At 36.4% G+C, this 17,017-nt stretch overlaps 1 protein-coding gene across 1 annotated transcript in view; it reads right to left on the bottom strand.

Annotated features, from left to right (window-relative positions):
* tmem132e (transmembrane protein 132E) overlaps positions 1–17,017 on the bottom strand; it is a 408,394-nt gene that overhangs the window by 118,642 nt on the left and 272,735 nt on the right. The window lies entirely within an intron of this gene.

Consider the following 17,017-nt stretch of genomic DNA (forward strand, 5'->3'; position numbering starts at 1 on the left):
CCTCCAAAAATCAGCATTATTAAAATGTGATATTATTATTAAGTGACAACAACAGTTTAATAAACTATAATTTAATTACAACTACAAAATTTTGCAGAATAATGTAATATATGAATGAATAATAGCCTATAATGAATCTTTGTGCCTTTTTGAAGTTAAGTAAAAAAAACCCTATGCTTCATATATAGAACCCCAATGAACCATTTTTCCTAAGAGTGTAAAATAGTAATCAATTAATTTTGTTTTAATTTTTTAAATAAAATGTTTCACTTATACACATATTTTGTTTGGGGCAACAGTACCAGTCTACACACACTAAAGAAAGACAAGAACTGTGTTCTTCAATAGATTTATCACTGTTTCATGCATTAGCAAAAACCAAGGCATTGCCTAAACTTTACGCAGGCCTTCCCGGCAGTATGCAAAACAAAACTGTCCATCACATTTTGTACAAATTGTTTATAGAAAGTAAGCTACGTGACATTACAATTCTCCCATCATGCTACTGTATATTCACTGAAGCTGTCACTGCAAACAAGTGAAATATAAACCATTTATTTGTCCATCTATAACTGTGGATGAGACTGCTGAAAACTCATTAGGTGTTGATTGTTATTGGCAGGTCTATAGAGTAACTTAAACGCCTCTTATTTGCATTCATGAGTCTGGAGTTGGTTACAAAACTAAGCCGAAGCAAAAAAGAACATGATGCAGCCTCATTTTTAGTATGTTATAATCGTCAGTTTCACGTTCAATCTTGATAATTCTATTAAATGTCCAGCTCTTTACAGTTGTACTAAGCGTTTTATCTTAGTATCATCACACCTTACTGCATCTCATGAGTTCAGCAGGATTCATCAGTTAGGCCGAGTAAAGGATTCATTAATTCACCCAAAATATATTCAATAGGAATTTATAACAATACGAGCTCTGGAGCGTCAATCAAACCTTTTGATCCAAGCTATGCGAACGAGCCTGCCAGTTGCTGTAATTCAGAGGCTATAGAGAATGAACTGGCTTGAGTTAGCATGACAAGCAACTGTTGCAAATGAAGTGATTTACATAAGAAACAGGCGCTCAGACCGTTAGCATCACGCCAGGCCTTGGCGTTTCACAAATAGTGACTACCATTGGATCGCATTCTCTTAATTATTGCACTATGGTTTCTGTTTTCACCGAAAAGACACACTTCAGAGGAAATGGGCCTTAAGATATTCAAACTCTAAACCGCTGACCATATTTTGCCATTATTTCAGCATTCAATACCAGGAGGCCTAATGTATTTGCTCCTCTTTGCACCACTTGCCCTTGTCTGTCCTACAAGTGCCTTTTGCTATGAGTGGATGGAAATTGACATAATAACAGAACACGTGAGATACTGAGCGGGGAGCTCATTGCTAATGCGGTGCCATTGCTTTGCTGCAAAGTCATTTATGGTAGAATTAAATGAAAGGGAATGAGGAGATTTGTCATTAAGAGTTTGACAGGATATAAATCAGAATCCAGTGAATTCGGATGGTGAGGCGCATTGTCACAAATTCAGATTATAAAATATTTAAGTGGCTAATTATAGTAACTAAGCAAAATTATGATTCTATCCATAGAATTCTCGTTTCCAGAAGCTGTGAAAAAGACAGTGTTTGGAACGATAAATGTGTGCATGGATTCAAAAAATCATGTCCAAAGAAAGATAATGTTTGTATTTATTAACTAAATGATTTTATAACCATAAATACACAAGAACACCAATTCAGACACTGATGGATTATTTAGCATTGCAATGTCATTTGCCTGGCTTGGAACTGAAGAATTGGTGTATATGTAATAATATGTGTCTGACAACTGAAGTGTATTCATATACCTGCACGCAAATACACGCACAGAGATACACACATGTAGTTTTGCTAACTGAATTGATTGTATTTTAGAAGACTGTTTAATGAGCCTGAAAACAAAAACAATGGGGAAGGGCCCATTCCACTGGGAATACTAATGAGTGTATTGACTGAGAAGCTGTCTGGGTACATTGATAAATGATTATAAGTATAAAGCACATTGCTTTCACCTTCATAAACAATACAGTTTGTTGCATTTTCAGTGCACAGACCAGATACTAAATATCTGGTTTTGAAACCATTTTAAAAGAGCTTTCAATGGTCTTTATTAACATTAGTTTATTGTTGTTTCAAATATGTGGATTCCTCATTTTAAGCCTTTGTAAAATATGATATAAACTTAAATAAATTGCTTAAAAGTGAATGTACACAAGCCGCCTGTATGGAATCCTTGCCCACAGAAAGTTCTGCATAATTTAAACGCCAATCATTCACAAAGTTGTACATATTCACTCATCATTTAACATATAATATGGCTAATTTGATTATACGTTCTTCTAGAAAGAGTGCAGTATTCTCAGTCCATTCTCACACATTTTTCCATTTCCATTTGCGGTGTATTTACTTATTACGTATTTTTTATGAAAAAGCATCCAGAAATCCTAACCTGCTGTCAGTTACTTTACCATATACAATGAAAAACTATTTTAGATTTCACAGAACAATTCATGTAATTTTACCGAAAAATATATAAATATTTTTTATGAATATAAAAAGAATGAATTACCCATTATATATTAATTAAGGAAATATGTGCAATTTCACAGTAAAACTTTGTTAAAAATGTTTGTGTAAATAGAGTCACTTTATAAATTATGTTGCATTTATTCAAAAACTAGTTTCTTATAATTTTGGCTCAGTTACCTGTTATGGTGCTTATTAGTATATTTCAAGGTACAAAGAAGATTTTAGTAGTACAGGTGGGGTTTTTTATATTAAAATTATATCAGAAATACGTATATGGGTAGTCAATGTGTAACATGTCTTTTTTTATTGTGATGTACATCTGAATGAAGCAGTTTATTAAAAACATATATAACAACTATATGCTATAAAAAAATACAAAAACAGAAAAAAACTACTAAATGATTGAATGCCAATTAGAACATGAGACAAAGCATGATGAATATTCCTTTCATGTCGACATGAAAGCTTTACATGGAATATGGCATGTCACCCTGCAGGGATTTATGCACATTTTACATGAACTTTAATGCCTGAAGCGATTGTCATCACGTTTTAATTAGACATGACTGTTACCCCGCATGGGAAAAGTATTTTGCAGAGCTGTTATTCATGAAATCCTTATTACATTTCAGTCAATAGAAAACAGAGCATGTGTCTCTCACAATTTAGTTACAACCTGCAATGTAAAAGACCCCAAAATCACACGTGGAAAGTAACTAACAAGTACTTTCGTTACAGTACTTGAGTACATTTTATTTTTTAAATCGTATTACTTTTTTGAGCACTCAAACTGCAGGAATAAGCATCGCTATGCAAGTGAGCTATGTTCATATTCGGATTTTAAATTGGAATTTTGGCAAATTTACATATTCAATTTAAGGCTCCAATCTCCTCAGTCCTGTGAAGATCCCGAAAAACTTCGCTCAGAGAACCTGTCAATCAAGACGTCACACAATTAAATCAAACTTATTTTAAAAACAAACACTTGAACTTACATCACTTGATAAAAACTACAGTAAATGACATAAACCATCCTCGGAAAAAAGATATTTGAAGAGTAATTTATTTGTTTAGTTGGTCTGACGTGCCGTTGAATAGCATGGGGAGGCGGGGTTTATGACCTATACTAGGAATGGCCACCGGGGGGTGATCGAGACATTTTGGCTTCACTTTTCATGGCTTGTGCGGCACGCTTGCTTTCAAGGCAATTCAGTGGGCCTTTAAGCCATAGATATCCACAATAAAGGCTAGATATCTCATCCACTTGCTGGCCAATGGAGGTCGACGTCTGCACCCGGCGGCCATCTTGTCACAGGCAGCTCGCTCACTCGTAACATTGTGTTTTAATGGTGCATGTACTTTTTAAATAACCATAACTTGATAAATTTTCTAATGATTTTCAAATGGTTTGGTTTGTTATAAACGTCAGAGATGTGGTTATGACACTGCATACCTATGAATAATAAGTGTACAAATAAATAACCATACAGAATTATATACCACGTTAATAACGTTTATAAGAAACCAACCCGTTTGTAATTCCATCAAGATTTCAACGAGATAAGAGTATTTGTGTTCATGCTGATCACTCATCTTACATCAGCTTGCCTGTGACAAGATGGCCGCCGGTGATGACGATAGAAACTTCGCCGTAAGAAATCTAGCCTTTATTGTGGATATCTATGCTTTAAGCTATATATAATGACTTTGTCCATATAAGGGATTTCCTAGGACAAAGATTTATGCCTCACTGGTGGACTTTTTCCACTAAATAAACTAAACCACCTCATTTAGGTAAAAATAGAAACAAAATTCTAAAGTACTTTGTTAACGTAATAACTTGAATAGTTTTTATGCAAACTACTGCTTACTGAAGTAAATAATTTCTTAAGCAGCAATACTTTTTTTAGTACTTTTTCCACCTCTGCCTAAAATCTCCAATCAAGTCACCATCAGAAGATCAAGGTTTCTAATGTGCAACGAGTAAAGCTAAGTGAAAATCCTGCAATATCTCCAGATGCGCTATCTGTGAGACCATCGAGTCTGCCGTACAAGAACACTATTCATTAACGTCTGTATTTCGGTTTTCATTCAAGAAATGCTAGTCATGGTCTTTCATTGGAATGATTCCACTAAGCTGGCAAGGATTTGGAGATGAACACCCTCCCCGTCCCTGAAAAAAAAAAAAAAAAACGGCTTATCGACAACAGTAAATACAATAAACCGTAGAACCTTAAGCCTTGAATATTGCTGATGAATTTGAAAAGATTGTGATCTTGGCCTGTCAGCTGTTGCAACCCGCGGGGGGACTTCTCCTTAGATTGCACTTATTCAAATCACTATGATTTATGGCAAATGCGAACATTAAAGTTTAATGTAGTATTATAGGTCACAGCTAGATCAGAGCCGGACTAAACAACAGAATATTACAGGCACTATTACGCTTGTGTTATAAAACAGAGACATTTTTACTGCACAGGACCAAAGCAAAATATCTACATGCTCTTGTGACAAGTTCATTCAAATCATTACTGATTAGACACTGGGTACGAAGATTGGCGAGACACGCACGAGATGCTCAGGAAATTGATGTGACATGTCTTGTGCATCAACTGCGCCACTCAAGCTGTCATCAAACTCTATCATGCATGACTGTCACCAAAAAGGCGTTATATTTCCCTGTCCAAAGGCACAATGGAAAAATCATCCTCAGGTAGATCTATAACAGATGTATGTCTATTACCATTGCAAAGCTCTTTAGGATCACTTACACGATTAGGAAGGACCTTTGATGACAATCCAACTGGCCGAACTATAGGAGATGGTTTTCATACTTAGATTACTGTGAATAAATGGCTTTCATTTTGGTTTGTTCTTGACACAAAGATATTGTATGATTTCAGAAGACCTCGTCCTGCTCGCCACAGTAAACAGAATGAATGGCGACTGTAGAGCGCATTTTGGGCGATCTCGAAACATATTTTCGGGCAGACTCATCACGGAGACTCGCCTAGACTTGTTATTTAACTACTGCGCTCCGTTACCGGTAGGCGTGGCCTCCTAGGGCAGTGAAGCAAGTGCATTCTGGGAGTTGTTGTCTTTCATCCACATAACAAAAAATACATTTTCTGGCTTTTCTCAGTCTAGAAAGCTCCAAATTCAAAGATAATTTCACATTTCTTCTTCATAAATGACCAATTTTAAATACACATTCATCTTTCCAGAGATGAAGTATCCCTTTAAGCATGAAAGTTCCAGTCCAAAGTTCCATTTTTTTTTTTGTAACAGCGAAGAAAAACTTTTACAACCATCGTCTTTGGCATAGTCTTCCTCTGTAAATCAGATCCTATGACTTGTTAGTATTTGTATTTTAGAACAATAGTTTTTGAGAGACTGATGAGTGTTGCATATTGAGTTATTCTTGTGTGTATATTGAGTAATGTTTAATGTAAAGCACTTTGTAAAGTCAACTTGAGTAAAAATCAACAAATAAATGTTGATTGATTGATATTATATTAATTATTTTATAATACAATGTTCATTTATACCTATACATTTCAACCAAGTTGTATAAAGTAACTATATGTACATAGACTGTGAATTCAGATTGTGATTATACACATATATAAACCCTACCTACATTAATAAATGTTGTAAAATTGTTGAAATGCTTCATATAAATTTCAGTTTGACATAGTTTTCACTCTCTCTTTGACACTTGTGCTACTGCACCTCTTTATGTAAATGATTTATGACTATGGCTAACTGCTTTGCATATGAAATTAATTACAACAGACATGCCGTAGATATAATGTGGGTGAGCCTTACATTGTGAACATGAAAAAGAGCAAAGAAAATCCTGTTTTCATGATGTGTCCTTCTTAATTACACCATTCATTATACATTTTAAATACATTAATATGTAGTGAGGTAATGAAAACGTATACTGAATTTGTAAAACACTGTGAAATTACACATTAATATTGTCATTGCTTTTTAATGATAATGTAATTCAAGTTGCAGGAATAGTCCCATAAAATGTCTCTAATGAAGCGTGCTTTATGAGAAGGAGTGCAGTCCATCACGACAGCAGTGCAGTTCATTATGAATGTTCAACAGGTGTTTGCTATTTTTCGACCGCACAATCAGACGATAGACATCAGTATTGATGGGATATCTATACCCTGGAGCTTAAGCGGTCATGTCAATAGATTGTAACCTGCTGACACTTCCCCAGAGAGAACAGAGCTGTAGATGCAGCCTTGTGTTTGACAGGGACCATCGATATCACAGTCAAACCTCAGCTTCGATGGCCACACATTTAGAGCATTATCACTGACCTCCATTTATGACAGTTTTACTTACTCAGCTAACCAAAACTCACACAGCACTTTGACAGATTTTGATTCTCTATAGTTTAGAGCTGACACTGGTGGAGCATGACTGTATATCTATATACATTTTTGCTAAACAATGACTCCCTTTCTCTTTTACTGTTTCCCGTGCCCGGTTTCAAGAAAAATCAGAGCCGGAATTAAACTTGTATAAGCTTCAAGTACAGAGCACAGGACTACCTACCAGGCATACTGGATGTTTTTTCCCTTTTCACACCATTCTTTGTAAACCCTTGAAATGGTTGTGCATGAAAATCCCAGTAACTGAGCAGATTGTGAAATACTGCACCAACAACCATGCCACGCTCAAAATTGCTTAAATCCCCTTTCTTTCCCATTCTGACATTCAGTTAGGAGTTCAGGAGATTGGCTTGACCAGGACCGCACCCCTAAATGCATTGAAGCAACTGTCATGTGATTGGTCGATTAGATATTTGAATTAATGAGAAATTGAACAGGTGTTCCTAATAATCCTTTAGGTGAGTGTATATTTGTGGATATTTTGTGTTCAACGGAAGAAAAGAAGGGTTTGGAATGACATGAGGGTGAGTAAATGATGACAGAATTTTCCATTTCTATATCTATATCATATATTAAGTCAGTAGATATCCACATGCTTTGCAAACACTTTCTTATCACAAACACTATACGTATTTTCAAGCCATGCTGCAATGATGTCGTAAGTCACGTTATGCCATAAGTCAAATTAGTCAGTAATTAGCAGCCATCATAAGAGAGTCATGTTCAGGTCAGGTAGGCATTTTAAGGACACGGGAAAGCACTGAAGTCATTTTTCAAAGGGAGCTCTTATTAAAGCGTTGAAAATGAGGGCATGCTATTAGGTCAGATCATATTCAACCTGTTGCACAATGCTTTCAACTAAGAGTTGTCATGCTTCAGATTGGACCGATAAAAGGAAACAATGCCTAGTCGATGGTTAGCGATGATTTCTTGATCTCTCTTGTAAGAGCTGGCAGATAAAACAAGCCATTTCTATTAAATATTCAAGAAACTCTCACAAGCCAAGCGTATGATTTATTGATTGAAAAAGCGGAACAATAGAGAGCAACTTTTTAAAAAGCTCCTTGGAGTGAACGCAACTTTTCTTTTAAATGTGTAAGAAGAGCAACCAGGAGCTCTCTAAGGCCATTTAAACGCTTGGCTCGGTTGTATTGGGTCAACACCATTCAGACGCTAATGGACTGCCCTGGGAACCTTCCTCAAAGCTAGCACCAAGGTTAGCCGTCTTTCCAAAACAATCCTTCAGGGGAGATATTAAATCCACCTAGAGACTGGAGAAATAGGCTGAGCGGGGGGAAAAGCTGAAACAGCAATTTGTTTTTTAAATCAGGCAGAGGGTTGGGAATACGGGACGTTCAGGATCACCATACCACAAGCGCCTTTACAAAGTGGCCGTTTTATGCTATGTTGGGCTTTGGCTCCTTAATAGGCCACAGTAGAGAAGTTGTTTTCACCGCCGCTTTGCAGTCCATTGCATTTTGGCCTGTATATGCATTTACACAAGCTACAGTACATAGGCTGTTGTAAAGGCCAGTGTCCATGTGTGGTTAAGGCTGTGGTATCCCACCAGCACACACAAGCTTAGTTTGATCTCATTTATGTACTGTAGCCTACAGCTGTCTTACAAACCTCTGTGGCATGAAAATAAAGGTAAAAAGAGTGTATTTGTTGGTTATCATTAACATAAAATTGTGCTTTTATAGTAAAGATACTCAATATTTTTTTATCTTTATCTTAAAAAAACACTTTAAATGTTTGTTGTGGTGCTCTGCACCAATTATAATTTGGTTTTACTTAACAATTTTCTTATTATTTTTCCTTTCTCCGATCTTTAAAATAAACATTGATATAAATATGCAGACACTGCATTAACAACATGTCTTCATTATCATGGTGCATATGCATGCCTGAAATACTGACATAGTTAACATTCTCTTTGCTTTTGCTTATCTGAATTCATGATGTCAGCTAACTGCATGATTTGCATTATCTTAGAACTGTACATTTCTGCCGTATGAACATTCATTTGACACAGTCATCTCTGATACTGGATTACTCTTAATTATAACATAGAGATTGGCATTTTCTGTAAAGCTGTTTTGAAATGATATGTACTGTGAAAAGCACTACAAAAAATGAATTGAATATGGGAACGAACTGTGATTGAGAGATGTGGTCTGAGATAATCCCTTCAAAGGATTTGTACAAGATGTGCTCTGTCATAATTATCAGATTATTTTCCATACAGTGGACGAGACAAAAGTCACAATTAATCAAAGTATAAAACACTGCTGTAAATAGCATGTGTCCCACATATTTTGTGTTCCACAGAAGAAAAGAAAGTCATAGAAGTTTGGAATGACATGATGTTAAGTAAATTGTTCCTTCCTTCCTTCCTTCCTTCCTTCCTTCCTTCCTTCCTTCCTTCCTTCCTTCCTTCCTTCCTTCCTTCCTTCCTTCCTTCCTTCCTTCCTTCCTTCCTTCCTTCCTTCCTTCCTTCCTTCCTTCCTTCCTTCCTTCCTTCCTTCCTTCCTTCCTTCCTTCCTTCCTTCCTTCCTTCCTTCCTTCCTTCCTTCCTTCCTTCCTTCCTTCCTTCCTTCCTTCCTTCCTTCCTAATATTGTGTGTTCCACAGAAGAAAAGAAAGTCATAGAAGTTTGGGATGATGTTAAGTAAAGAATGATGTTAAGTAAATTGGGACAGACTTTGCACTTCCTTCCTTCCTTCCTTCCTTCCTTCCTTCCTTCCTTCAAATGTCCCAAATATTTTGTGTTCCACAGAAGAAAAGAAAGTCATATAAGTTTGGAATGCCGTTAAGTAAAGAATGATGTAAGTAAATTGGGACAGACTTTCCCCTTCCTTCCTTCCTTCCTTAAAATGTCCCAAATATTTTGTGTTCCACCGAAGAAAAGAAAGTCATAGAAGTTTAGAATGATGTTAAGTAAGGAATGATGTTAAGTAAATTGGGACAGACTTTGCCCTTCCTTCCTTAAAATGTCCCAAATATTGTGTGTTCCACAGAAGAAAAGAAAGTCATAGAAGTTTGGAATGATGATAAGTAAAGAATGATGATTGGGGCAGACTTTGCACTTCCTTCCTTCCTTCCTTCCTTCCTTCCTTCCTTCCTTCCTTCCTTCCTTCCTTCCTTCCTTCCTTCCTTCCGTCCGTCCTTCCTTCCTTCCTTAAAATGTCCCAAATATTGTGTGTTCCACAGAAGAAAAGAAAGTCATAGAAGTTTGGAAAGACGTTAAGTAAATAATGATGTTAAGTAAATTGGGACAGACTTTGAACTTCCTTCCTTCCTTCTTCCTTCCTTCCTTAAAATGTCCCAAATATTGTGTGTTCCACAGAAGAAAAGAAAGTCATAGAAGTTTAGAATGACGTTAAGTAAGGAATGATGTTAAGTGAAATTGGGGCAGACTTTGCACTTCCTTCCTTCCTTCCTTCCTTCTTTAAAATGTACCAAATATTGTGTGTTCCACAGAAGAAAAGAAAGTCATAGAAGCTTAGAATGACATTTAGTTAGGAATGATGTTAAGTAAATTGGGGCAGACTTTGCACTTCCTTCCTGCCTTCATTCCTTCCTTCCTTCCTTCCTTGCTTCCTTCCTTCCTTCGGCTCACACAGGTTGAGATAGAAAGTTTTGCCTCTTTGCAATATGTCAAAACTACCGAGCTTAACTGCAAATTATTCATGACTGAACGTTTCTATAATCATTGATTTATTCATCCGAGTAAAACTAAACCACAGGGTGGTGTAACTACCCCATCTTTTTGGCCCCGTCCCACTACAATCACTGTTAAAGTCCCTACAGGACATAAGTGCAGGTTCACACAGTAAAGTGATATGCCAGGTTCAATTTTAAAGCGGCCGATCACAAGTGCTCCTAAATCCACTGTGGATTGGCTCAGGATCTTAATGGGTTTAAAACACTTGGTGGAGGTTAACATACTATATTTATGTTTGAAGTAACCCTTTCAGACTTTGCTCCATTAATCAGTTGTTTTTCCTGCTTTAATTATGATTAGACAATAAGAGACACGTATTGGGACAATGTTTTTAGGTGAGCACTCCAGACTGTACAAATAACTGTACAAATAACCATACAATTCTTGGAACTGCCTTTCTGAAAATGGACTGCTACGTTTGAGGATTGTATGCTTGCTTTAGCTGAGTTATTGACTTAAGGCCATTGCACACCGAGCACGAAATATTCGTATGCGTATTTTCGTGTTCGTCAGCTTAAAAATTCGTCACGCATAGAAACCTTGCACACCGAGTCCGTTGCGTATTTCTTAAACCTTTGCGGGAAAAAACGCAAAAATACCAAATGGATTCGTCAAGCAGTGAGTATGATTTTTGCCCTCTCTCTTATTGAAAAGGGAAGAAAGAGAAAATATTGCGTCCATCCAATCCTGAAATTGCGCCGAGAGGAAGGAGAGTTCCTTATCAAGGAGTTGCGAATTTATCCTGAGCGATTCAAAATTATTACCTCAGAATGTCAGTGGGACAGTTTGATGCTTTGCTAGCGATTCTGGAGCCACATATTAAAAACAAGACCACCAATTTCCGTGAACCAATCGATTCTGAACGGAGACTGGCAGTGTGTCTGAAATGGACCAGGTATGGACACACACACGGACAAACACACACCCGCGCGCGGCCCGGTGGAAGCGCTGGGCAGACAGAACAGCTAGGCTGTTATTGTGTATATTGTGCCCAAATAATACATTAGTTATCGAATAGGCTGCTCAATCACACCTTATTCGATCCTAAATTTCAATCTGATTGAAAGGGGAGGTTTATTAATTTCATAATCCAATATAGAAAAGAGAACATAAACACTTGATCGAATTGAAAACCGAAACTGAAAGCACGGCGCATATGTGCAATGATTTGAGGACGAGCTCCCTCCGGCCCTGAATTGTCAAAAGACCTCTCAAAATGCTGGCTCTGGATGCGAAAAACGCAGAAAATCGAACCCGATCCGATTAATTTTATGACGGACGAAAGTTTCGGAGGCGGTGTGCAAGCGTGACTGACATAACGTGAGGTCGAATTTTTTTTTTAACGTGCGAAAATTTCGGATGCGAATTTCGGACTCGGTGTGCAATGGCCTTTACAAACACAAATGTTCTGACAGGCTGGTAAATTTGTGAAGTGGATCCAATTGAGGACTTACTGCTGTTAGCAGTCTTGCCTAGAACCAGTGAAAAATGAAAATGTTTTGAGTATAAATCAACAGAGGAGTTGTAAAGTAAACCACACGGACTATCCAGCAATATACAGACAATTAAATATATATATATATATATATATATTTTTGCTTTGTCAGTTTATGTGCATGTAGACTGACATCTTTGAGACTGCATTGCATCTTGCACCAGGAAGTGCCAAATGAAATATACACTGGATTGCATTCCATATAGCTTTTATTTTTACTTTCAAAAACAAGACTTTAACTATTAGAATTCCCTTCACTGCTTGGTATGAAATGAATTTACATACGACACAGGAGGTAGGATCAATTACTACGTTTTTGCGCTTATGTGCAATGTCTGACTCACTCAAGCACACACTCAGATAGATATACAGAGATATGTCAATAGAGTATTTGAGTATTTATGTAGGTATAAATGATTTAACATTTAACAGTTTAACCTTCAATAACTGCACAGCAAAACACCAAGACAAGCCATAAATCAGATATGATTACAGATACTAATGATTTATCACTGGAGAAGTTTTTGAACTTGTCTTTTATATATTTTTTCTTATTTGTAAGTCAAAATGATCTTTGTATTTAACATATTTAATTTATGCCCATTTTATAAAGTCTTGGGGGTCTACTAGAATAGGTTTTCATGTTTGAATGTTCAAAAAATGCATTATTTTTCACACATTTTACGTTGATGCATCACCTCTCTTCCCAGTCTGTCTGTAACACTGTATTTAGCTCCTGTCTCTATGAAGCCCCTCCTTTCGAAAAGCGGAATGTGCTGTGATTGGTCAGTTGGACCGGTGTGTTGTGATTGGTAAACGGCTTTAATCACATTTGGGAAATGTCACGCCCTTTACCGTAACTGTTACCCCTTTTCCACCAAAAAAAGAACTGGTTCGGAACTGGTGCTGGTCCAAAGTTGGTTCGGAGTTGCGAACCGCTTCAGAACCTGTTTGTTTTTCCACTGACTAGAGCGCCAGGGAACGACGTCGTAACGTCACTGTGTACGTCGCCATACGTCTTAGCTAGAAACGCTTACTTTGGGATTATCTCTAACTCGTGTACCAAAAAGGCTTTTAAAACTATTGAAATATGTAAGTCTTTTAATCTTTTCGTTTGATATGTAATCTTTTCTGATAAGTTATGTACCCCTGTCTTGTGTCTTTTTTTCTTTCCATTTATTTGTTCTATGTTGTGAATGTTTTCTTCTTTGCTTATAATGTCTTCAATAAAAAAAAAAAAATACAAAAATAGAAACGATTGCGTTAACTTCAAGCATAACAATTACAAAGGCGGACTCCATCGTGTTTCTGCAAATGTTTCTCCTGGCTTTGCGATCCTTTATTATGGTCAGAAAAAAATGTTTAGAACACATCCCCGACGTAAGCATGACGTGGTAAAAGAACGGTTCTAGTCCAGCAAAGAGTTGGTGCCGCTTTGGAACCAGTTCCCCTGGCCGAGAACCGGTTCTTTGGCTGCATGTCGAAACACAAAAAACTGGTTCGCGCGCAGGCATCGTCTCCGAACCGGCTCTCAAAATGCTTTGGTGGGAAAGGGGTTTGTGAGTTTCACACACTACTAATGCAACTCAACCAAGCCCAACCCCCCTTTTTATTTATTTATTTATTTAATTTTTTGCAAATACCTTAGGCGGGTATAATTTTCATGAGGAATATTGTGATTGAATATTGTTCGTTTCCAGAAGGAAACTACAAGAAGACTACAATCGAGGCGTTTCAGGGACTTTGTGCTTTGCTGCTTTGAAGACATTACACACTAAAGAAAGTTGAAATGTAAGTCCCCTTTAAGTATTTTACAAAATGTAAATAGTCTGAAATATTAGATTTTGGTACATTTTGATGTTGAATATTAACTTGTAAAAGTGAGCCATGGGTACTTACAGCAAGAAAAAAAAAGACTTAAGCTGACCCTTTCATAACCCGTTAAAATAAATATTGGTGATCAGTATCAGCTAATCTTAGTGTTAAAATATTGGTGATTGTGCACAACTACTTTATTGACAACCTTGAATAACAACATAATAGAAAAAAAAAACACTATAAGAGAGGTGTGATGCAGTAAACCAGGCTTGTAGATAGAGAAAATATGATTGAAAAAAAGATTGATAAACCAGGCAATAGTAAACAATAGTAGCCTATACCTTTTTTCAAGATAGCACAGTTTTTCCACAACATACAGTATAAGAGCTGTTGGCTCACGGGGATCCGGGTTTGAATCTGGCTTGGATCATGTCTGGATCACATTCCACCACTCTCTCCTTCACTTTCCGGTCTGCCTCAAGACAGATCTGTAGATAAAGGCTCAACAATCCCCTAAATACAAGGTCACTGACAATTTCTTTCTCTTTCGCCACAAACCCTTAAAAAAGAAGAAGAAAAAAAAAGTTCCCACCAAACAATTGTGTTTTTCTATCAGTTAGTGTCTCTGAAACTGACAATGCATTCCCTTGTGCCTAACTGGGATGTAAGAGGCTGAGCTCCATTATGTGCTTGTGCATTCTGGTCGAGAAGCACTTTGACGAAGAGCTGGGCACAAGGATAAACAGCTCCAGCAGTTTTGTCAAAAGGATTTCCTTGCTTGTGTTGCAGTCTATCACATCTCTGTCTCTGTCATGGTGATAAGAGGTGTGAATGGGAGATTAACGGCCCGGCTGTGACAGCTTTACCTTGGTTCTGCCCTCGTAGAATAGCTAAAAAGACGGGCAAGCTAAACCCTCGGAAAACACTTCAACTGTCACTGCCAATCTCGGCCTGCAGACACTTTTACTTGCCCCGCTAAAACATTTTTGATATTTCGGTCTGAAAGTGTCAGAAAATAAGCATTTATTATAAGATATAAATTTATAAGATAAATAAGATATAAGATAAATTTTGAAATTTATTTCTATAAGATAAATTTACAATATTATATATTTGAAAATAAACAGTATTCATATTTTAAAAAGGCTATAACTATAATGTACTGGAAAGTAAGTATAACCTTAATGTGACAGCTATAAACTTCATTGATACAGTTCAGCTGCAAAATAAGTGAATACAGAGGGGAAAAAAAAATATATATATATATATATATATATATATATATATATATCACTAATATCATTCCAAGTCACAGAACTGCTATGTTACTTTTACAGGTGAAACTCGAAACATTTTGTCGTGCAAAAGTTAATTTATTTCAGTAATTCAACTTAAAAGGTGAAACTAATATAACATAGACTAATTACATGCAAAGTGAGATATTTCAAGCCTTTATTTGTTATTATTTTAATGAGGCTTACAGCTTATGAAACCCCAAATTCAAAATTAGAATATTGTAAAAAAAAAAAAAAAAAGGTTTTCATAAGCTGTAAGCCACAATCATCACAATTATAACAAATAAATGCTTGAATATCTCACTTTGCATGTAATGAGTCTTTATGATTTATTAGTTTCACATTTTAAGTTGAATTACTGAAATAAATGAACTTTTGCACATTATTAAATTTGTCTAGTTTCACCTGTAAAACAGAAAACAATCCTCAAAACAACACAGAAAGCCATATATTAATGAACCAGCCTAAAACTCGCTCACAGTTGGTCCAAAACACCCAAAGGATCTTGAACCCTCTGTGTATATCCAACTTAGGACTTGTTTATAGTATTAAAAAGCAGGTAAATGGGGTAATTGTGTGGTAAAAGAGAGTCTTGGACATTATGTATAATTAGTGGATTGAAGCTGTCTGGGAAATGCTTTTAAGAAGCTCTTGAGAACCAAAAAAAAAATAATAACATGATTACAGGTTGATTCAGCAAACAGGATTTCAAAAATAAACATAAACTCTGGTCTCATACGCTTTAGGAATTTAGGCATAATACTTGTAAAAAATTCTTCTTCCATTCTGCAATAGTAATACTAATTCAGTAATGTTTGGATATAATTACAATCTCTGCACATTTTTGTTTGACAACAAAAATGCCATTTTTAAGTCGAAGCCAATTTAATTTACAAAAATTATTTTTTAAACATAGCCTAAATTAAAAAGAAGAAGAAGAAAGATTTTCAAGGTTTTGCCATTTATAATGCAGATTTTTTTTTTTTTGTAATTCTGTTCAGTAAATTAATAAACTCAATAACTTTCGATGAATGCCCTTAACAATAACACAGGCAAAATAAACAATATTACATATCACTGCAACTTGATGAACACTAGAGGCAGTAAAACAGCAAGCACTTCTAATCGTTTTCACACACAATTATGATTACAGGGGCAGATTATGGATTAGTAAAGTTTTTTTTTTTTTTTGCTCCTTGCACAAATATGTTATGACCTCAATTTGTAAACGAATATACACTCACCTAAAGGATTATTAGGAACACCATACTAATACTGTGTTTGACCCCCCTATTGCCATGCCCTAGTGACTATGGGGGCCATTTTAGTACAGCGAACTCATTGCCATGTTCAAGAAGCCAATCTGACATTATTCGAGCTTTGTGACATGGTGCATTATCCTGCTGGAAGTAGCCATTAGAGGATGAGTACATGGTGCCCATAAAGGGATGGACATGGTCAGAAACAATGATCAGGTAGGCCGTGGCATTTGTACGATCTCTAATTGGCACTAAGGGGCCTAAAGTGTGCCAAGAAAACATCCCCCACACCATTCCACCACCACCACCAGCCTGCACAGTGGAAACAAGGCATGATGGATCCATGTTCTCATTCTGTTTACGCCAAATTCTGACTCTACCATCTGAATGTCTCAACAGAAATCGAGACTCATCAGACCAGGCAACA

The sequence above is a fragment of the Pimephales promelas genome, chromosome 4 (genome assembly GCF_988280905.1).
Source record: "Pimephales promelas chromosome 4, fPimPro1.hap1.1, whole genome shotgun sequence".
NCBI lineage: Eukaryota > Metazoa > Chordata > Actinopteri > Cypriniformes > Leuciscidae > Pimephales > Pimephales promelas.